This window comes from Rhinopithecus bieti, unplaced genomic scaffold (genome assembly GCF_001698545.2).
Source record: "Rhinopithecus bieti isolate Rb0 unplaced genomic scaffold, ASM169854v2 scaffold_10612, whole genome shotgun sequence".
Lineage (NCBI taxonomy): Eukaryota > Metazoa > Chordata > Mammalia > Primates > Cercopithecidae > Rhinopithecus > Rhinopithecus bieti.
In genome coordinates, this window is record NW_016806990.1 from 2,741,998 (window position 1) to 2,759,368 (window position 17,371).

The 17,371-nt window shown below is 39.2% G+C and overlaps 1 long non-coding RNA gene across 2 annotated transcripts in view; it reads left to right on the top strand.

The window, feature by feature from the left end:
• The first annotated feature begins 238 nt into the window (after positions 1-238).
• The window catches only part of LOC108534348 (uncharacterized), a 33,296-nt gene continuing 16,163 nt past the window's right edge, over positions 239-17,371 (top strand). For both annotated transcript variants that reach the window (XR_001886949.1, XR_001886950.1), the window contains exons 1-2: positions 239-612; positions 3,862-3,954. This is a non-coding gene — a long non-coding RNA (uncharacterized LOC108534348). The remainder of the gene's footprint in view (positions 613-3,861; positions 3,955-17,371) is intronic.

The following is a 17,371-nucleotide window of genomic DNA, read 5'->3' on the forward strand; positions in this document are numbered from 1 at the left end:
CTCTTTGCCCAAGCTATATGCCTAGATATTAGTTACATAGTTGCCCATACAAATAGGTCTCTTACCCATAAGAATATCAAATACATATATCGAGTCAAGAGAATAACTATCAACTTGGGCATTTCAAACAGAGAATTTAATTTAGTGTATTGATAACATAGGTATTAGAAGAACTTAAGAGACAGACAGGATCATGGGGGCGCTCAGAGATTAGCAATGTGAGGAAGGGCTGAAGAGACACAGGGAAAGATGGCGTTACCAGATCTCAGAAGCTGGTTCCATTGGATGGTTCTAGAACCACAATGAAGACTGCTTGGTAGAAGCTGGAATCCTAGACAGATGCAGCTACTGCTGGAGGTGTCCATCAAAGTACAGTGAGAAGGAGAGAATCTTTGGTTCCCCGTTTGTCTTGTGCTCCAGTCTTCTGTGAGCACCTCCCATTGAACAAATCTAAGTGGAAGCCAAGAGGACAAGCATTCTGGAAACCACCATCCCTGAGGTACAGACAGAGCAGGGGGAATGTGGAGAATGGATCTAAGAACAAAGTTCGACGAGGGGCAAACTCCAGTTGTCCTCTGAAGGAACTTCTGGTTCTTTCTCGGCTGGAGCAGGGTAAGAAAGATTCTGGAGAAGTCAGGACCACTCCCCCGGGGGACAGTGGGGAGATGCAGCCTCGTGGAAAGCAGCAGAGATAGATAGAGAGGCAAAAGCTGTATGGAGGCACAAGGACCCCTGTCAGAACGAGGATTCTTGGATTCTCCACAAAATGCTACACTTAACCCAAATTATTTTATTTGTTATTATTATTATTTGCTTTTTTTCCTCTTGCAACAGTGGTCAACGTCTGCCTTCTACACTCAGTGAAAATCAGTGTAACGGTGAACCCACACAGGTATCAATGTATCTACATTGATTTGCCTTTCAAGAACTTGGGAGGCTGAGGCAGGAGAATCGCTTGAGCCCAGGAGCTGGAGGTTGCAGTGAGCCGAGATTATGCCACTGCACTCCAGCCTGGGTGACAGAGCGAGACTCTGTCTCAAAAAAAAAAAAATAAATAAATAAAAATAAAAATAAATAAATAAATAAACTCAGAGAAGAAATGCTTAGCTCAAAGAAAACAATTGCAAGCATCGTGGCCTTTAGGGCAAACAGATTTCGGGCAGAAGAGTCCCCCTGGAACCCTCAACGGGCTCCTGCCTCTCTACTGTAAAGACTTTTCTGTGTAGAGATCTGGTTCATCGTAGTTTCACCAGGACCGTTGCAGGTTGAACACAATAACCTCAGCTCAAGACAGTCCTTTTCCAGGGCCAGCATTTAAAAAAACTTAAAAATAAAAAAAGGTCCAATCCATTGTGGGCCCATACTTTGATAAAATATAATATATTATAAAAATTACTAGAAGAGTTTCATAGAAAAAGACATACAATACACAGGATCTTTTTTTTGTTATTAGATTCAACAGGCATATAGTGACTCTATCCAATGGTGGTGAAAGTTTCTAAATTCTTATTCTTGGTCAGGTGCGGTGGCTCAAGCCTGTAATCCCAGCACTTTGGGAGGCTGAGGCTGGTGGATCATTTGAGGTCAGGAGTTTGAGACCAGCCTGGCCAAAATAGTGAAACCCTGTCTCTAATAAAAATACAAAAATTAGCCTGGTGTGGTGGTGTGCGCCTATAATCCCAGCCACTCGGGTGGCTGAGGCAGAACTGTTTGAACCCAGGAGGTGGAGGTTGAAGTGAGCCGAGATTGCACCCCTGCACTGCAGCCTGGGCGACAGAGTGAGACTGCCTGAAAAAAAGAATAATAATAATAATAAAAAAATTCTTACTCCTGACTCTGTACTTGCCTCCTTGTAGACCAGCCAGCCAGTTTCTGGACCGGTTCCAGTCCACTGTCCACACAGGCCTAGAAACACCATCCAAGATTGTCCTTATGATTGTAGGAGGCCACTCTGAAAGAAAGTCATTTTTCGCCTTCCTGCCCTCTGTGGCCTGTGAGTTTTGGAAGCCATGGCTAAGAGTGAACAAAAAGCAGGATCTGTAAGTCAGCAAGGACCTGGTGCAGAACAGATCTGAGGAGGATGCTTAGCAATAGCTGAGAAGCATCTCACCCATTCTGCCTTTTTATTTTTTATTTTTTTGAGATGGAGTTTTGCTCCTGTTCCAGTTTGCTGGAGTGCTGTGGCGCAGTCTTGGCTCACTGCAACCTCTGCCTCCCAGGTTCAAGCAATTCTCATGCCTCAGCCTCCAGAGTAGCTGGGATTACCAGCATATGCCAGCACACCTGGCTAATTTTTGTATTTTTAGTAGAGACAGGGTTTCACGATGTTGGCCAGGCTGGTCTTGAACTCCTGACCTCAGGTGATCCACCCGCCTCCCAAAGTGCTGGGATTACAGACGTGAGCCACCTCACCTGGCCCAATTCTGCCTTTTCAAGCGTCTCTGTGCTTCTCACTCAGTGAAACAGGGTCTACATCTTTTCCAACTGCCTCGTTTTATGTTCTTTTGATGCTGACAACTTGGAAAAGGCAGCAGACATATCTAAAAATGACAGTTATCTTCAGGGAAAGGAAAATGGCAAATATTAGACAAAAAAAGTATGAAGTAAATTTTTCACCCTGAAGGGCCAAGGAAATCATTAGAGTTATCTGACAGCCACAGTCTCCAGGCACATAACTTGCCCCCTGGCTATCTCATTGCTATTTATATGAGCTGGGATGTCTATCTTGCGGCCAGGGCTCAAATCAGGTGGGAGCTATAGGAACTTAGATATGGCCCAGAGTGAAAGAAACCGGGAAACCCTTATATCTGGCTTTCTAAAGTCCAGATTTCAAATTATTCATCTGGAGTTTATAATTAGCTATCTTCTCCCAACACACACACACACGCACACACACACACACACGCACACACACACACACGCACACACACACACACGCACACACACACACGCTCACACACACTTTCTATTCTTCTCTCTCTCAAAACATCACATTAAGCAAATTAAAACTTTTGGAGTTAATAATTATTTATCTTCCCCAAGATATTACTATTATTTACAAAGTGAGTGGGTATTAAAATAAGGTGAAATAAAATTGCCGCTCTTTTCTAGGACAAAATATTCAAGTAGACCATGAATTGGGAAATTCAAAAGCCCTCTTACTGACTCTTACACTTGTTAAAAATCTACCAAATTCTGTGTTTAAAAAGTTGTCATGATTGAAGTGTTATTAGAGTAATATTAATTGAAGTTAAATCCATACCTACAGAATATATTGTCAAATGCAATTACATAGAGGTGCCATGTTCCTCTCCGGTTGAGGAATAAGTTCTTTCTCCTGCCCTTTATTAAAGTTTAAAGGGAGTGCTGACTTGGTGCTAGGAAAAGGGGTGGGGAATGAGCTTTCTTGCACTGACCTTCAGGAGCGGCTGTGTTGCCTGCAGCACTGCTCTTAAACATGGCAGAATGCAGGAATGTTTGAGAAGGAATGTTAAAACAAAACAACAACAAAATCCAAACCAAAAGCCCTCATCTCCAAATCAGCCCCAAATTCATCTCCCAAGATCTGTTTTGACAAGTCTTGATCATCATTCTCCTGGCAGCTAAAATCCTAAGCCGTATGTCAGTGCCTTTATCAAAAAGAAGCTTGACTGTATTTTTTCATATTGTTTCAGTAATAGATTCTAATCACCAGAACTTAAAAACCTGTTCCTACAATCTTTTGACAAGTCAAAGTTTCTCCATATTTCAGCCTTTAGCATGATAAAAAAAAAAAAATCAAAAACCTCCATACGTATTGAAATTCTCACTGCTGCCGAGTATCTGCCTTCTCTCTGAAGATCACATCTTCTTTTTGACTAGGTTGTGCGTTTAAGACCTGAAAACTGTGACCCCTGTTGCCTAGCAACTGAGAAGCTCAGCCTCAACCCCGGGTGGGGGAGATGATGGAGAAAGGTCAGTGAAAGAGGCGGGCCTGTCCTTATCAATATGCCACTGTGGCAGCGACTTTTATTTCTTTAGAGTAATATATCATAATAAGTTTTGTAGGTCTTTATACTGTGGTTCTCCCTTTTGAATAAAAGCATAACTAAGACTTGAGGGGATGTCTGATATAACAGAAAATGTAACCATATAAAAAAAAAAACCCAGAATAGAAATCATCTGACTGCTGAGTACCCTGCCGAGCTGCCTGAGGCAGTTACACATTTCCATTGAGTTATTTTATGATCAGGCCAGTATGTTATTGAAATATTATCTCTTTAGCCTTTCTCATTCTGATAAGAAATGACAGGCTCTCAGAACAGCAATACATACAGAGTACAAAATATGGAGCTGTGGACAAAATTCAGCCGGGGTGAAGAACATTGGCTTTGGAGAATTTCCATGAAAACCAATTATCCTTGGGTTGTATTTTCAAATAGGGCATGGTACACACTCTAATGTCCACTTTAATTGTGATGAGAATTTGCAGCCTCCGTCGATGATTACATTTAGCCTAATTATCAAACAACATTCAAGAAAAATTGCATTGTTTTTAGTAGCCTCACTAAAGATGCAATTTCTTTAGCAAGTAATGAAATGCTGGAATGTGTCAGAAGCACAGGTGAGAGTTGCAATCAGGATTTGAAGGGTCACTCAGGAAAAAAGGGGAAGGAGATGAAACAAAGAATATAAAATTTCAAGTTCAGTATTCTGAAGGTGGTCTGATTTAGAACTATTTTGGAAACGATACACAGTACATACAGCTTTGTTCGCTTATTTATCAACATATCACCAGAGGTTCCTGATCTTATCATAGTCTACTCCTTGCTTCTTTATTGTTGCTTAATATGTAAGTCATTTCACATAAATAAAATCGATATGTATGTATTTATAGATACGTAAGGGAGACACATGGTCTCTCAGGCTGGGTGTCGGCAAACCTGCGATCTATTCTCCAATCTGCATGTGACTAGCTGTGTAACCTTTGGGCAAGCTACAACTTCTCAGGTCTCAGCATTATCCCCTGTAGAATGAAGAACTTGAACTATATAATTTCCACCATCCTTCCCTGTGATTCTTTTCACTCCCTATCAGCTACATTTTTCCCTCTGTTGTTTCTCCTGTCGCCTAGATATAGATAATCACATTTCTTGTTATGCCAAGTTTGATATCCATGTGATTTTGTATAATTGCCACTTTGTGTGTCTTTAAGACTTTTTGACCTTCTGACAAGTGACTCGTAAGAGGCTATAAATTCAGGTGTTCCCAATTATTAGCATTGTTTTCAGTTTTTATAAATTGACCTTCCACAAATCTGAAGTTAGCGTTTTCTTCTGTTCAGCCCAGTCTCCATGAACTTACGGGATTCATGACTATTTTGCTTTTCTCCTCCCTTCTTTCTTCCTTTTTTTTTTTTTTTTTTTTTTAAGTAGCATTAATGTAGAAGCAGATGTTGTCTCTCTCCTCACAAATGCTGCACAGTGAATCATCGTAGCCTCTCTGTGAAATTTTAACTTAATGGAGTCCTGGCATTTCTGATGAGACGACGAACTTAATTTTATAGAACAACCTATTGAACAAGCTGTTCTTGGACATTCCCATCTCAACTAAATGTTAAAAGTATTAAAATTCACATTAGCACCAGAGGAAATTTTGCATGGGTAATCCTTTAATACAGTGTTTTATGGCTCTATTAGCTGCACAGCAGCTGGTGACATGATGAATTTAATCCATTAAAAAATTCAGTAAGAGGTTTAAAAGTCAGCTTTTTAAAACATTATCTTGCTACAAGGAAAGAGAACTTCTCCTCAGGGCCAGAAACAGGGTGGCTTCACACTGAGGCAGGTATAGGAAACACACCTGCACACAAAACTTTCACATGCTTGGATGTTTGCGCTTAGAGGAGGGCTAGAATGATAGGTGAGAATTTAGGACACAGGCTGAGAAGAGGCTGACGCAGTGCAACAACTCCGACTCAATCTCCTACTTGTTTCTTGCTTTTAAGAGAAGGTTTAATATAGATATTAAATGATGGTGTTATTTTTGAATGTGCTAACATGTTTTCTTGTGCTGATGTATGTCTTTGTGTAAAATCAGAAATGCTTCAAGCCTTTATTTAGAGACCTAATTATTTATCTTGTGAGAATTTAAGTAAGAAAATGTTTTCCACTCTTGATATAAATCAGCTTCTTTGCAAAGTCAACTGTGTGGAAAGGCTTTGGCCTGAGGGATTTGAGGTCTTACCTCAAAGAAATGCTACAGATTTGTACATCTGTAGGACATTGGAATGGATCATGGGCAAGGGATGGCGAAGTTGCACCTTGGATGGCTTAGTGAGTGAGGACCTGTCCAGGAACAGAGGAATGGTTTTAACCAGTAGGCTTTGAATCCCTACACTGATCTTTCCAAATAAGACTTTCTCAAAAAAAAAAAAAAAAAAAAAGGTACCTTGTCCAAGCCTAATGGATTTTGCAAGCTACTAGGTAGGATTATTGTTCTCAAAGTCATGAGTTTGGTAAAAGGAGAATTAGTCTGTAACAAATAGGTATTTCTGAGCAGAGGCAGTAACAGGTCACCTTGGATCAAATTGCCCAACATCCACAAATGAGTTTGTCACTGTATTCAACCCTCATGAGCGAAAAAATAGGTAGCTTAACTTAGCAGTGGTTTTTACCTAAACAACTCATTTATATAATTCCCATGTTCGTGTGAAGTCACTTATGTTAGGTCCTCACTTAGCATAACTTGATGTAGAAGGGGAATTGCTGTTTCTTGTGGTGCAGCTATTATGGATCGTAACAGCAGAAATGAAATCCACTTCATCTGCCTCGCAGGAGATCTGTAATGGTCCCGCAAGTGTAAATAAACCACCAGGTTGAAAACGGAAACAGCCATTGTATTCTTGAGTATTAAAATTGGTTTATTTTTCTTCCAACATGAGAGGCTTCATTTTTCTAGAATTGCTACCTGGATATGAAAGGCCTTTCCCTCTGTCCCATAGAAGGGGACATGAACATTCTGAAATTATTTTCTATAATCTCCCCCACCAAAAATGCCACCAATAGTTTGCCTTTTAATGGAAAATGTGATGTATTAGAAAACAGTTGAACTCGAGAGCTAAGAGCTGTTAGCTTGAGTGAAATCTGGTTTGATAATATCTCACCCTGTGTTGGAGGCTGACTGATCTAGATGTACCTCCCTGCCCCCTGTGCTTTTACAAAGACCCCTTTCATGGGTGTGCAGTAATGTGTTTCTTTTTCCAATCTACATGGTTCCTTGTGACTGAGCCTGTTGTAAGAAGGGTTATGCAGTCTGAGTGCCCAACTAATGATACTGCCTTCTGTAAAAAAAAAAAAAAAAAAAGAGAGAGAAAAAAAAAGAAACACAAACTCCATGTAAATTATTTCTTATTGAAAAAAATGCATAACCAAAATCCAGTCAATAGTGTCATCATAATCAAACACTCCTTTTCCATATACACAGCATTTTCTTAAGCAAGAAGGATTGTGGTTGACATTTTCGATTTTATGGTAAAGCATCAAACAAATGTAAAATCATGACATCTTCTTGACAAGCCTAGGTATTTTGACAGCATTTAGTACGGTACTTCCATCCCCAAAGAATCCGTAAATGAGAGCAATTTGTATTTTCCATGGTTTGATCGATTCCAGTGATTCTTGAATTGCCACTACAGGATAGTACAGGGTGGGCCATGCTGGGTTACTTGATGTGTAATTAGCTAATCCTAGCATCCAAGAAAAACCTCTTAGCCACTTCAACCTCTTCCCTGCTTTCTCCACCTCGCGGTGGGATGCTGGGGAATGTTTGACACCCTCCTCCTCTCTCATATATGTGAGCCATGCATTGACAGCCTCTGCGAACTGGCCCCACAGTTGTTAATTTTTTGACTGTGGGCTGAGACCCATTAGCTCAAGTGCTCGCTAGTGCCCAATGCAAATTCGTGCGCATCAATTATTTTTAAAATAGCTCAAAAAGCACATTTTAAAGCCATTTAGAAACTGCCTGCTTTGCATACCTGCATAACCTCACCCAACAGCTATCATCCATTGGTAAGATGTGGCCTTCCCATGATAAAATCCCAAGCTGCTATTCTTCCCAATGAGCCCTCTGAGCTCCCTGACCCAGAGGCTCCTCGCTGTGCTGTTGTGCCACATCACTAGACATGTGAGCCCCTCTCCTCTGCTCTTCTCGTGGAGAGTTGCCTATGCTCCCCTATTCTGAGCAGTGGCCTCTGCTTTTTAGCATCTGAACAGACTTCTGCTATGAGGGACTTTTTCCCCCTTGCAACCCTGTCCAAGCACTGAGCTGGTTTTGTGTTGCTGTTTCTTACGGTCATATCTTCCTTGATCACCCCCAAATCCCTCAGACCCCTGACATCCTTTTCCCTCCTCCTCTTCCCCGTTTCTTCACAATAAACAAAACAACCTTGAGTGCTATATGCTTACACAAGGAGGAGGAGAAAATAAAGGAGGAGGAATACAGAAATTGGGGAAAGCCTGCCAGTATATACACAGACTTGACTATTATGAGACGAAGTAACCAACATAAGCAGCCATGTTTGCTCATTTCGGCTTGAACCCGCAACTCTGATGAAATGCAGCTCTCTGGAAGAATGCCTTGAAGACAAAACAGAATAGAGCACACAGCCTCCCCACGTCTCTTGCCTGAGTCATTACATTCCTTAAAAGATAAATGACCTAGCCTTGCCTTTTCCTACACATAAGATAACATCTGACAGGGTTAGTGATTATGCGTCCACAATCTATAACCAAATGTACTTCAGTAATCTATAACCAGATGTACTCTTACACCCAAATTTTCATGTGATTTGCACATACTGAATCTTCACTAACTGAATATAAACTGTGAGTTAGTTGCAATACTGTGTTGGAGCACTCTGACAGAACTGCCCCCGAGCTGTAGGCTTCAGTCTATAGTTTTCAGTGAGGCTTCTAAATAAAACTTACTGTCATTCTTTTCTGGGTCCTCTGCTGAGCAACTGACTTAGGGGAGGCACATCTGAGTAAGACAAGGGAGAGCACAGGTACACTTGAAAAGGAAAAGGAAACATGTAGTGGCTGCTCTTCCTGACCCATGTTCCCATAGCTATGAATTGGTTTCTTCCTCTGTTTCCCATCCGCTAACATTCATTCACTTATTCCTTTTTTTTTTTTTTTTTTTTTTTTTTTTTTTTTGGTGAGACAGGGTCTTGCTCTGTCTCCCAGGCTGAAGTACAGTAGTGTGATCATAGCTCACTGCAACCTCTACCTCCTGGGCTCAAGTGATCCTTCTGCCTCAGCTTCCCAAGTAGCTAGGATTACAGGCATGTGCCACCATGTCTGGCTAATGTTTTAAAAACAATTTCTGTACATATGGGGTCTTGCCATGCTGCACAGGCTGGTCTCGAACTCCTGGTCTCAAGCGATCCTCTTGCCTCAACCTCCCGAAGCAGTGGGATTACAGGCATGAGCCACCACACTCACCCCCACTTTTTTAGAGACAGGGGCTCACTTTTTCATCCAGGCTGGAGTGCAGTGGTGTGATCATGGCTCACTAGATCCTTGATCTCCTGGGCTCAAGCAATCCTCCTGCCTCAGCCTCCTGAGTAGCTGGGACTACAGGCATGCACTACCATATATGGCTGGTTTAAAAAAGAAATTGTAAAGATGGATTCTTGCTATGTTGCCCAGGCTGGTCTTGAACTTCTAGCCTCAAGCAATCTTCCTGCCTTGGCCTCCCAAAGTGTTGGGATTACTGGTGTGAGCCACTGCATCCAGCCCACTTATTCTTTCATTGCACAGATTCTGATGGACTCCCTCCTATGCGACTAGCCCTGGGCACCAGGGTGCAGTGAAGAATGAAGTATAAATTAGATGATGGTGTAGGGGAAATTCCAATGAAATAGGAAAGGAAGCTATGAAAAAAGCCCACCTTCCCATGCCCCGGTGGGCTGTGGGGAGGGCGAGAAGAGTTTAGACAGCCAGGTGGTTAGGTGCCAGGAGCCTTTTTTTCACTCCTCTCAGGCGTGAGATCTGAGCCATCTTTTCTTGGCAGAAGATTTAGAGAGTCGGGCATGGTGTGCGGGTGGCTGCAGGTCCCTATGAACACTCACATCACAGGGATCCCAAACTGGATTCCCAGTAATCCCAGGAAGTGCCCAGGGTAGGACTCCACAGACACATTTGTTTAGTGAACACTCCATACTACACAGTCCTCTAAGACAATGCTTGATGTGCATGCAGATCACCTGGGGGTGATGCTAACTCAGCAGGTCCTTGTGGGGCCTGAGCATCCGCGTTCCTAACCAGCGCCCAAATGACGCGATGCTGCTGGTCCATAAGCCCTATTTTGAGCAACCAGGCTTCTGAGATTCTTTCTGCCTCTTGGTGTACTAAAGGCACTAAGACATCTTTTTACGAACTCGATTTTATTTGTCTAACATGGTCGTTTACAAAGTAACTACAGCACAACTGTGAGAGCTTTTGGAAGCATTTCAGGAAACTTTGCACTATTAGCCTCATGGTATTTCGCTACGTTATCAAGCAAGAATTCTGTTTGTTGTGTGTGAGTGTGTGTGCATTGGAGTGTGTAAGTGTGCCACAGAAGTCTAGGTGGCAGAGTGTATTTTGCAAAAATAATTGACCACACTGTTTCCCCCGTTATCTAAGAACCTCATTGATTCCTCCTCGAGAGGTGGCATGTATATTTCTTCCCCTTGAACCTGGGCTTGTGTGACAGTCTTGGCTAGTAGGGCATGGCCAAAGTGTGATTTGGGATGTTAGGTCCTAAAAGATGATTCTGTTTCCACCTGCTCCCTCTCGGGACAATTGCTCTGAGCTTTCAGTCACCATGTGAGAAGTCTGGCTACCCTGAGGCCAGCACATGCAGAGACCACATGGAGAGATGACAGGCAGAGAGAGCCGCCCAGGGAACTCCAGCTGTTCTAGCACCCAGCTGTTTGAATCCTCCCAGCCCAGGCACTGAACATGAATGAAAAGTTCTTAAGACGACCTCAGCCCTCAGACCCAGCCACAGGCTGATTGCCACTGTATGAGAGACCTCAGATGAAAACTGCCAAGTGGAGCCCAGCTAGCTAACAGATTTATAAGCAAACTAAATGATTGTTATTGTTTCAAGTCACCATTTTGAAGTGGCTTTTCTGCAGCAATAGATGTCTGGAGGAGTCCTAATAATAAAAATTAATCAGATGGAGGATATGCTTTTTTATTTTCACTTAGGACTAAGGAAAGGCTTGGTATAATCTTTGTTTGAGCTGAGATAGAGAATACGTTACTCTTAAAATTTTCCAACAAATGGAGTCCTTATTGCCTGTAGTTAGTATCCAAAGCTTAGACACTTTCTCTCTACATACCCTTTCAAGGATAAGGCTGTATTTTGTAATGCCAGATGACACAATCTGATAAACAAGCAGACACCCATTAAGATGAATGACTGTCAAAATTTTTTCAGGCTTATTTGTTATTAACGATGGAGAATGTGAAGGTGCAATTCAAATAGTTTATTATTGTTATAGGTTTGTGGCAATATATTACAGTTTACGCCTTGGCTTGGAAGTTGATTACAAGTTTTATGAGACTGAGTGCCTGTTATTGGCAATCTTGATGTTTTCTTTTTCCCTGTAACATGTCACAGACAATTGATTTATATGTAGTCAATGATTTTTTATACTATATCATTTCAATAAAAAAATTAAAGAAGAAAGTATGTAGTAGAGAGTGGAAAGAAGATAATGAAGGCTACATCAGTCATATGGTGGGATTTGAAAGTGTATTAATAATCTGCATATACTCTATGAAATCCATCTGAGAACATTTTATATTCTTGGTGAGAGACAAAACAACAAGTCATCAGAGACTTCTTATAAACACAGGTGGTGCTTATTAACTGAGAAATAAAAATTTTACACTCCTGATGATTAGCTAGACGAGTTTTCATGTGCTCCTGCACTTTTGAGAAATGGTTTTTATTTTCTTTCCTATTTTTTTCTCTCAATTCTGATTACCTTCATTCTATATGAACAGCTTGAGTTAGTGGTGCAGTGATACCTAAAATATCTCTGACAGATTTTGGGTGGGGGAAGATATTAGCAATCTATTTTACAATGATCATCATAATAAAATATGACACTCTGCAAATTTGAACAGATATGGCCATGCAGCCTTAATGCAAATGAACAAAGACTTCACATGTGAATAGAGAGTTATGTTTATATCTACAAATAATTGGCTAAGTAGGGAACATCTAATTGACCTGTTCTGTTTTATCTGTCATTACTACACATTGCTGAAGTGATTGTTCTTAAAATTGCCTGAGTTGACTGGTTATTTTGTGACTGTTTCGATACATATGAAGGACAACAACAACACCACAAAACAAAAGAAAAATTAAGAGAATTTTGTGGATCAATAGGGACAAAACACACAAATGAAAAAGTCTTAATCTTTCCTCCAAACAAAGCTGAGTTTGGAGGTTGGTTTGGTCACATATATACTCTTTGAGGAAGAAAGAGACTGTAGAGAAAGTTTTTGAAAGGATCTTAAAACACTTAAAAATTATGGTGTAAAGAAATCTGAATTTAAACCTCTGGAGTGTAGGAGAGGTGAGAAGTATAGATGGGCATTTGGAGCATCTAGAGGCAAAGACGCTGCGTGACATTAGAGAACCTGGGTCAGAGTCTGAACAGAGAAACATGAATTTAATGCATGTTGTAGAGATGGTTTATAGGACAGTCTTCAGATGCAGGAGTCCTTTTACTATGAATAAGATTTACATCTCACAAGCCTTTGTATCAATTCAATTTCCTATTCAAAGTGCTGTAGAAATATTGTATATGAGCACAGACTTGTGTGTATGAAGGTGGGCAAGCACAAAATATTACTTTAGTTAAATACATAAACATCTATCTATCTATCTATCTATCTATCTATCTATCTATCTATCTATCTGTAATTCAACATTACGGCATAGAAGAGGATAATCTGAAACCATTCAGTATTAATTGAAATGAGATAATAGCTAAAGGAAAATGAACTGTGTAAAAAAGTAAATGTATGCATCAAAGCAGGGGACCCAGAGTGCAAATAATTGAGAGACAGAAGCCTGGATGGTTGGTCCTGACTATTAGAGGCCATTTGTCAGGGTGGGGTGCCTCATAGTCAGATGAGAACAAAGAAACTTCCACCGGCTGCAGAGAATTCAGTAACTGACACCAAAGAACAGCTTTCTGGAAAGTAATCGCTTTCCACACTATATAATGGAATGGACTCTTCCAGATGAGGGGTTTAAAACTCAGCACAAGTAATTCCAAGTTGAATCAGGTCTCAGAGAACTTTCATCTCTGAACTACTTAAGGATCACTTCTATCATCAGTTTATCTGCCTACTTGCTCGGGGAACTGGATAGACCTTCTATCATCCATAGATAAGCCTCCTTGGCTGACATTAAATGAACCATGAGCTGGGAGAGGATAGAGGGAGGAAAAGAAATGTCTGCTAAAGAAGCTTTGAGTCTTTTTGTTTCTAGTTTATTATCAATCGTATTTAGAATTAAATATCTATTAGGAGAAATGTTAAACATAATTTGAGATATAGAGCCAAGACCGTGCAGAGTATGCAATTAAGACTATTTTGTCTCTTAGCAAAGGAATTTCTGGATGAAGTAGTGGCTCAAGAAAAATGTACAGAGGCATACCGATGGATGAGATTCTTTCATTCACCTGAGTATTTATTGAGCACATACTACATGTTCAGAATCTGTGAGTCTTGCTTTGGGAATGAAGAGAAACGCAAGTATTATTTTGAAGAGAGAAGTAGAAGTTGATAATATTTGCTGTGTATTTCAGTAGAGGCAGTGGAGAGGTAACTGTCAGTATAAAGTGCCTCAAATTTAACACCTAGGATTTTGTTTTCTGGAGAATAAAGGATGGGATACCTGTCCATTTAAAATGAGAATGAACTGAGACTGAAGAATTAAAAAGGGATAAAATAAAAAATGTAACGTAGTGAGAAAAAAAAAAGCAAGTATATCGATGATACAGATAGGTAGTGAGAAAAAAGAAAAAAGGAAAAAAAAGGCAAGTATATCTGTTATACACATAGGTGGTTTTCACCAGGTTTCTTCTGTAAACTTCTAATAGACCCTAGTGGTTGGCATAATGTCTATAGGTAAAGGGGCAGTTTCAAACAAATAACGATGAAATTATTTTATTCATATACATTACTCAAATTTGAAAGTTTTTGATAATCACAGAAATTCCATTATATAAGTTGCATGATAGCCCCGATTTTAGAAAATCACAAAAAATATGGTCAAAAGTGATTAATTGGTAATGATGGATTAGCTTCTATAAACTCAGTACTTTCACAAATAATAAAAAATATCCTTCAGACAAAATATTAAAAAAACAACTACTTGAAGGCATCGGGGAGCAAATAAAAGCAGGCACATACTAAAGGAGCACTAAAAGCTAAACCAAGGAAGAGGACTGAATGAGTCTCACATTCTTAAGGCTTTTAGCTTGAGGACAAGTCCCAGTTGCTGTCCTGTGAGGTGTCAAAACATGGATAAAAACCCATCAACCTACTGGCTTAGAGAACCATAGGACAGAAGTCCACATATTAACAGACAAGGATTTTAAAGCAGCTATCCCAATTATGCTCAAGGGTAGGGGAAAATATACTTAAAATAAATGAAAATATTGGAAATCTCACCAGAGAATTATAAACCATAAAAAACGGAAATAAATGGAAATTATATAAGTAAAAAATACAATATCTGAAATCTAAAAATTACTGTATGTGTCTGACAGCACGCTGTATACAATAGAAGAGTTAGTGACCTTGAAATTATCCAAGCTGTAGGCCAAAGAGATAATAATTTAAACAGAAATGAATTTTAAAAACCCACGTGAAACCATGGAAAATATCAAAGTATCAAATATATGAGTAATTTGAGTCCCAGAAGAAAATTGGCAGAAAAGTACTGGAAGTAGGCTCAATAGAAAAAGAAAATATCTAAACCAGCTAGAGAAAAATGACATTCTACATACAATGGGACAACATTCTGAATAATCACTGATTTCTTATCAGGAACTCTGGGGACCAGAAGGAAATGGAATAACTTCTTTAAACTGCTGAAAGAAAAACACAAGCTTTCAACTCCGAATTCTATACTCGCTGAAAATATCCTTTAAAATGAAGGCAAACAAAAAGCATTTTCAAATAAAACACAATCAAGAGAAGTTTTCAATAGCAGACATGCACTAAAATTGCTAATGAAGTTCTTCTGACTGAAAGAAAGTAATACTGGATGTAAATTTATGTTTTCAGGAAAAAAAAATTAGAGATGGTAAATACCTGGGTAAATATAAAATAAGTTTTTTCTTACTTTTACACTACATAGATCTGTTTAAAGCACTGATTACACAAAATTCTTGTGGGGGCATATATTGTCTACAGATGTAATACATATACCAACTGTATCATAGAATATGGGAAGAGATAGAATGTTGATTGTAAAAAGACTGAAAATTTTATAGTGTGTATTGTAATCCCCATAGTGTCCAATGAATAATATGCAAAGCAGTAAAGCTAAAAAGCTGACAGATAAATAAATTTTAAAAAAATTTTAAACATTTTAAAAAAAATTCAAAGAATCTAAAATAAGGCAAGAATAGAGGAACTAGGGAGCAAGAACTTAAAAGGACAGATGGTGAATACATAATGAAATGATAGGCCTAATTCCAATCATAGCAACAGTGCACTAAATATTAATGAACTAAACACTCCAATTAAACTGCATAGATGATCAAACTGGATAATAAGCAATACTTAACTATGTACTGTATACAAAAGTGCTCTAATTATAAAGCTATAGACAGATCAAAAGGAAATGGATAGAATAAGATGTACGGTGCAAATAGTAATGATAAATAGAGTGCAGTGGAATTCATATCAGATAAAACAGACTTCAAGACAAAGAGCATTACCAGAGATAAAGATATTTTGTAATGATAAAGGAGTTTGTTTTCTAGGAAGTGATAACAATCTCAAATGTGTTTAAGTTTAATAATGGGTTTCAAAATATGCTAGTCAAAAATTGATAGAATTAAAGGGAGAAATAGTCAATTCCATGAAAACGTGAGACTGCAACATGCCTCTCTTAGCAATTCGTAGAACAACTAGACAAAGAAATCAATAAAGTCATTGCTGTGGTTTGAATATTTGTCCCCTCCAAAATTCATGTGGAAATGTAATCCCTAATGTGATGATTTTGGGAAGTGGAACTTGGTGGGAGGTGTTTGGATTATGGGGGCAGGTACCTCACAAATTGCGTGGTATTGCTTTCGAGGTAGTGGGTTCTTGCTCTTGGGAGACTGGGTTAGTTCTTGTGGGAATGGATTGGTTTCCTCAAGACCGGAAGTTGTTATAAAGCCAGGACACCCCTCAGATTTTCTCTTATTTGAATGTGTCCACCCCCCATCTGCTACATTGTGATTCAGCACAAAAGCCCTCGCCAGAAGCCGGGACCATGACCATGAACTTCTCAGCTTGCAGAACTATGAACTAAATAAACCTTTCTATAAAAACAATAAATTACCCAGTCTCAGGTATTCCCTTACAGTAACACAAAAGGAACTAAAACAAACAGAATATCAGAACAGGGCTATCAACCACCTTGACCTGATTGATGTTTATAGAATGTCTTAACCAACAAATGCAGATTACATATTTTCAGCTGTCAATGGTATGTTCACCAATAAAATATGAACATTAGCTGTGCAGTAAAAATTTCAATAAATTTAAAAGGATTGAAATCACAAAGAGGATGTTCTCTAATTATAATAAAATTACATCAAAATAGAAAACAATAAAATCTATAAAACCCTAAAATCTATAAAACCTTAAATATTTGGAAATTAATCAACTCTTTTCTAAGTAATCCAAAGGTCAAGGAAAAAATCAGAAAGACGTTTGAAGATATTTTGAAAATGAATAATGAAGTACAACATATTAAAATTTGTCAAATACAGCTAAAGCAGGCTTAGAGGGAAACTTAGAGCTTTAAATACTTCTGTTAAAATGTATATGAAAATCAGGCTGGGCACAGTGGCTCATACCTGTAATCCCTGAAGTTTGGGAGGTCAAGGTGGGAGAATTGTCTGAGCCCAGGAGTTTCAGACCAACCTGAGCAACATGCTGAGATCCTGTCTCAAAAATATATGTAATATATATTACACGTATGAAAACCAAAGGAACTAAAAGCAAAAACATTTCTTAATAAAACAACAAAATTGGAAGACGTTTTGCTATATATGTGTGTGTGTGTGTATATATATATATATATATAT